At 40.7% G+C, this 6615-nt stretch overlaps 1 pseudogene across 1 annotated transcript; it reads right to left on the reverse strand.

The window, feature by feature from the left end:
• Nucleotides 1–2795: 2795 nt before the first annotated feature.
• Nucleotides 2796–3606, reverse strand: LOC311138822 (EEF1A lysine methyltransferase 3-like; annotated as a pseudogene). Its single transcript has 2 exons — nucleotides 3461–3606; nucleotides 2796–3193 (listed from the first exon to the last, which is right to left on the reverse strand). The product of its transcript is annotated as an EEF1A lysine methyltransferase 3-like (transcript).
• Between the last annotated feature and the right edge of the window lie 3009 nt (nucleotides 3607–6615).

The following is a 6615-nucleotide window of genomic DNA, read 5'->3' on the forward strand; positions in this document are numbered from 1 at the left end:
GACCCCTCCTGTCCTAGAACCTGGTACTGTCCAACAGCTGGGCTCCCTGCCCCGGTCTAGCCGCTCACAAAGGTACGGTTGAAAATCTGCTGCCTGATGCTTGTCCTGATATCTGTGGAAATAACAGGGTAGGAAATAAAACATGGAGATTACCCCCATACCGAGCATTGCAGGACACAGTGTAGTAACATGTTACAAGGACATCTAATAACCCATATAGGCAATAAAGAACATATTGCATACTATAGTCAATTCTGGTTAATCCATCTTTACTTGTAAGTCAAATTTATTTTTGTATGAATACAAACAACCTTATTAACATGATCTTTATGCGATACTATTGCAGGCAGGTTTCTTTTGCTTAGGATTATAAACATTCTGCTCAGCTTAAGAACATTCTGCCCTGCTTCTGTTTGCAAACAAAGATACATCAAAACAAACTAAACAGACTATAGCTATTTGTTTAGGTTTCTCACCTGACAAGCTTTCACAGAGACAAACACACTTTCACTTTGAAACAGCTTACAGTGAACTGAACTCACGCATGTGCAAAGTTTCGTCCAGGAACAGTCCCAAATTTGGCATACAGGGGTGGTTGCCCATCACCAGCCCAGAACTCCATCACACCAGGTTTGAAACCATGGACTGACTTTTGACTTCTGAAATGATTGTAGAGGGAAAAATTATGTTATTGTTGTATCCCTAATGTATGCCTTTTAACTACGGAATAGCTCTTAGCATTTTGAAAAATATGTTTTCTCTATTTATCAAATGAGATGCAGTTTCACTATTGAAAACTACACTTTTATAGTCCAGACATGCATACATATGTCAAACTTTAGATCAAACCAACAAGTGTGGGTTTGTATAAATATTAAATAAAAATATAGTTATAGCACATAATAATCCAACGACTGTCATATCACACATACCGCTGGTCAGCGCGTCTGGATGAAGGTCCTTGCTGTTAGGGTATGGTCTGATGCTGTCCACGCCAACTGGGCAACTTCTTTAAAAAGAGAATGTTATTGAGCCCCCCCTCCTCATACCACACACCCTCACTCCCCTGTCAGCGCCAGAGAGGCCTTCCTCCTCTTGTGCACATCCAACATTCCCAGTCAAAACATCACAGTGGAATTCTTTAATTAAGGTATTTTAAAAGGCACAGTCTCCTGGTCACAACAAACATCCCCCACACAGTCACATTCCCTGGGCTGACATATAGCAGGATGAGAGAAGTGGGAACATGGACTGTGTCTGTACATACACACGGACCAATGTGGCACAGCAGTTCAAAAAACAACATCTGCTCCCAAATGCTTACTTCAGCGTTTTTTGGCTGAACTCAATTGTTTGGGGGCGACAAAGGCTGTCTGCCATGAATTTATTGGGACTGAATATCTGAAACAATTGGGGTCAGATTGAGGATTAGGGACTGCAGGGGTGGAAGATTTGAGGATGACACTATACAAGATGATATCTTTCCAATGATGTCTTCCTAAATAACTTGATTGTCATGTTTGCTTGTACAATGCTGAAATGACACTGATGGTTGACATGCTTCACTTTGTGTGTGCATGGTTGATGTGCTTAAAAGTACTGACATTGCAAAACATTGCAAAAAAGTAAAAAAGCATTATAAGAAGCATTACAACAGGTCATCAATTATAACGGCAAAGCAGACAAGGAGATTATGTTGCTAAAAAGTTTAAAACATTTCATTTACTTTCTTTCTTGGAAGTTTTGCTGCTCAATCAATCATTTGACAATTTAAAAAATATGTATTTATCTTACAGACACAATAGGCATTTGAAAGTAATGCATATAACATTGTATTTTATGTTGTACCACAAGTTACTTCTCGTCCAACTTGCATTGGGCATTATTGTTACAATTAAGGTCTATATCAATGTTGATCAAATGATTATTACACACACAGTGAATGACAGTTTCTCATGTGGGGACTCTGTGGATCACTGGTGGAGAGCAGACTCTGAATATAGATAGGGATCTGTTGTTTTGTCGGATGAGCTATAGCACAGAGAGAGATGGAGAGGGAAAGACTGCCGGTCTCGCTTTCTTTGAAACTCTCCAGCGGAACAAACAGGCTTTTCTTTTCTGAACAGAAACTCTGCACATCAGCAGAGAGCAGGAGAGAGAGGGGATGCAGTATGTACAGGCGGAGGGAGTGGGGGCCGATCTGTCCATGTTGACAAAAAAGTTATGTAAGTGGATGGTCATGGTATAAACAATATTTTCCCAGTAATCAACAACCCCTTCAACCTACACAATATAGCACTTCATCAAACCGGGTCAAACACAACTTCACATGATTTGACTGTAGTAACCTGACAAAGACAGGAAAAGTATCTGTGCACTGATTTTACTGCCCCCAAAGTATTATTTTATTTATGTTTCTTACTTGACCATGAAGACCTATTGGTGTATATATTGTGTAAAATAACAGTTGGGAATACTAAAAGCAGAGTGAGGAGCCTTTGCTCTTTTGTGTCTATTCAAAAGTCTCTCCTTTGGTATCCAGCACCTACAAAAAGTGTTTGTATGTGTGCATGTTCTGTCTTTTCTCTCTGACCATAGTAATGTATCAGGGTGTATGTGTTCTGGCAGTAAAATACTCAGTAACAGTCATGTACTTGTCTCAGAGAGGATGTCTAGAAGACTCCCTCTTGACCAGAGGATTCAGAGAGTCAGGCACTGTTGTGTTATTCCCCTCCAAGTCTCAACCTATTCAACTGTTCATCACAGTCTCCCAACCCTATCCAGTCTCATTGTGGTCACTGTTTCCCTCTCTGAGTAGCGCGGTAGATGTTGATGTTCTGTGTGGGGTCGCGGTGCACCAGCTCTACATGGAACCTCTGTGGCAGAGTGTCTCTGTAGAAGCCAGGTGTCCTGTGCTCTCCTCGCATCTTGGATGAGAGGTATGCCACAGCCCCGTCCTTGCACAGGTGAGCCAGCGTGTCCAGAAGGAGGGGGTAAGTCTCAGCCAGGTACACAATATCTGCACCCAGCACCAGGTCCCAGTCTGAGGGGAAGCTGGCCTGGTACTGGCCCCAGGAGAGGGGGAGGACAGAGGGGGCGAAAGAAGGCCAGCCGGAAGATGGCATGTTTGCAGAGACATTGCTTTGCAGTTGAGGGACAACAAGGGGGAGGTCTGTCAAGGTCACATCCGCTCCTGTGAGAGTGGGAAATATGAGGTAAATACCCCATAAATGATTGCGTGATTTAAACCTTTTTTAGTGTTTCAAAGTCTTTGAAAAGTGCATTTGTAGGCTAATGTTTGTGACATGATGGAACAGTGTGATGGGAACAGCTATTAAAAATATATTAATGGATATAACAAAATTTAACAATTATGATTCAGGCTACTGAAAACAGTGGCTGCTACTGAACATCATTACCGACCTCTACTGGATGGACAAAGAATGAACCAACATATTACGCAATCGTGCTGCCAAAATGCCAACAATGCTAGTCCCTGCGCCCAACTCAATGATACGCTTTCCCTTCAGGTGGAGAGTTTTCCTCAAAATAGCCGCATAGATTAAGCGCGCATGTAACAAACAGTACGGTAAACACAACAGGCATCTCATTGCAGTCTTTGCATAAGACTACTGTATTAAATGCACTACTAATCAACAAAACGTTATTTATCATGTGCTGAAAAACTGCAGTCCATGTAGCCAGTCACTGTAATAATGGAGTCAATCGTAAACACGCCGAGGATGGCTGATCTTTAACTCTTGACCGATGAATTTGTGCACGTTATCGTCAAAAATGAACCAGCAAATAAACCGTCGTCTACAGAGAACATACCTTGTGGGATTGACCCGGAAAAAAAATGTTCTCGTTTACATGTTTTCATGTTATGAAAATATACAAAATATTAATATCAATGATGATTAGATTTAGTTTTATCGAGGTTTAAAAAACGATTCTCCTTTATAGAGGTCTTCAATGAAAATGAGGACTTTTATTATGAAAGTGTTGACCCGAAAGTGTTTTGTCACCACCATCTTGCCAAAGACAGTACAGTATGAAGACAGGCAGAAACTGCTTCTCCAATAGAAATCCCCGATCACACTTGTAGGCGATGTCATGGCGACGTTGGCTAGCTAAGCTCATGCGCAGAAACACAGGTCTAACAGTCGTCTCGAGCCAAACTGCGCATGTGCATGACGATAAATCAAAGGCAGTCCTTCGATATAAAGTTGTTTTTGACAAGAATAAAAACGTGTCAGTTTGTCACTTTCCCATAGTTGGAGTAATAACATGTTCAACTATTTAACACATTGTCTCCAATATAGGTTGTATGGAGGACTAAAAGTGCCACAATTAAATAAATAAATACACCATTAAATAATTACTTAAATGTGTCATTAATTAATTCAAATTAGAATTAAATACATAAATGTGTAATTAAATGTATCATTAATTAATTCAAATACCGATTCATTTTATGTAAAATACATATATAATTATTTCACTATTTACATTTACATTTCATGATCCTGCATTGCAGTGATTCATGAATTACTTAAAACTGTCAAACTGACCCATCAAAGTCAGTGGGCGGGGCTAACGCGAATCTAGTCTGATCCATTGCTTTGGTCTGAAGTAGAGTAGGCCAACCTGGATAGAGACAATGGAGGATCTCCGTGAACTTTCCAGGGAGTTGGTTAGAGACATTTTAAACTTAGCAGAGGATGTAGAAGCAGGACCTGCTGACATTATCCGGAATTGATTTGTCTTGGCTTGATGCAGAGGGTAACCAATCAGGCGTTAGGTTCCGCCTACCAACTTTTGATGGGTCAGTTTGACAGTTTTAAGTAATTCAGGAAGCACTCCAACGCAGGACCATGAAATGTAAATGTAAATAGTGAAATTATTATATATGTATTTTACATAAAATGAATCGGTATTTGAATTAATTAATGACACATTTAATAACACATTTATGTATTTAATTCTAATTTTAATTAATTAATGACACATTTAAGTAATTATTTAATGGTGTATTTATTTATTTAATTGTGGCACTTTTAGTCCTCCATAAGGTTGTGCCTTTAGATTTCGAGAAAATTAAGAACTAAGGAATAATTTTTCACTTCTCTCGTTGACTTCTCAAACCCCAAACCCCGGCCGGGTCTGCTTGGAGGTTTCCAGGGTTAGAGTAGTGCAGAAGTTGTCATATATGCTGAGGCAGTGAAGAAAGTAGAGGAAGATGGGTCAAGGGGGAGGGATCCTGAAAGGAGTGGTGTGAGTAGTAGATCTGTAGCAATACAGAGGGATAAACCAACAAGTGATATGTTTCAGTAAGATTGGATTTTTGGCATTTATAGCAATGGTTATCAACTGTACTGCAGGGATGGAACGTAAATCGCAGAAAATAGAGGTTGTGGTGGCAGCTGCAGAGAGGTTTTGGGTGTGCGAGACTTGACTTCAGAAGAGTTACAGGGTGTGTTAAGTGGTGGTGTCCCATTCTTTCAGGCTTAGGCCTAAAGTAGGACTAAATAGATTTAAATAGTGGAGTGTGATATATATATGTTTTATTCTTAATTTTTTGTGAGTGTAGTGTTAGATGGTAGGGTATTTGTTTATTTTACATTTTTTTAAAGCAAAATATAAGGGAGTTGTACTCCAGTCTAGTAGGTGGCGGTAATGCAACATTTATTGGATGCCAACCGCCATTAAACCTCATTGAAGAAGAAGAAGAAGAAGAAGAAGAAGTGGCTGCATTACAGGTGGAGATGGGGGATATGCCATTGCAGATTAGGAGACAGCGGCTGGCAATGAATTATTGGGTCAACCTAGAAGGATTTTACAGGCATGCTGAGAACATGAGAGAAGACCGAACACAAGCTTTGGGTGGGTGGGTAATACCCAGGCGAAGGAGATGGGACTGTATGGAAGGGAGTTCAGTCCAACGGTAGCTATTTCTGTAATTCCACCATGGCTACTCCCACCTCCAGTAGTTGATCTAGAAGTGTTGGAGAGACTACAGAAAGATAGGGAGAGTGTTGATCCATTTGATTTGTTTAAGAGATGTCTGGATACTGTGTATCAGGATTTTGTGGCCATTTACACAGATGGTTCAAAAGATCCAAGGACAGGACGTACTGGGTCAGCATTTGTAGTGCAGGAATGTGGGGTGGAAGTCAGGAAACGTATTACAGATCATCTGGCTGTATATATGGCGGAGCTGATGGCCATACTGTTGGCCTTGCAGTGGGTGGAGGAAGTCAAACAAGACTGAGTAGTTATTTGCTCTGATTCATGTGCAGTGTTAATGAGTCTCCAGTCCTTTAGCTCACAAGGCAGACAAGACGTGCTTTATGAGGTGCAACAAACCCATGGCAGGATTAAACAGATGGGTATACAGATAAGATTTACTTGGGTCCCAGCCCATGTGGGGGTGGAGGGGAATGAGGCAGTAGATGTACTGGCTAAACAAGCTCTTAGTAGTCGGGATGTTGATGTTAAAGTTTCAATTAGCAAGGCAGAGGCAAAAATACTGATATATACAGTGATGGTGCAGAGATGGCAGGAGCAGTGGAATAGAGATAATAAGGGAAGGCATTTATTTCAAGTACAGAG

Source organism: Coregonus lavaretus, assembly GCF_964263955.1.
Source record: "Coregonus lavaretus genome assembly, chromosome: 12".
Taxonomy (NCBI): Eukaryota; Metazoa; Chordata; class Actinopteri; order Salmoniformes; family Salmonidae; genus Coregonus; species Coregonus lavaretus.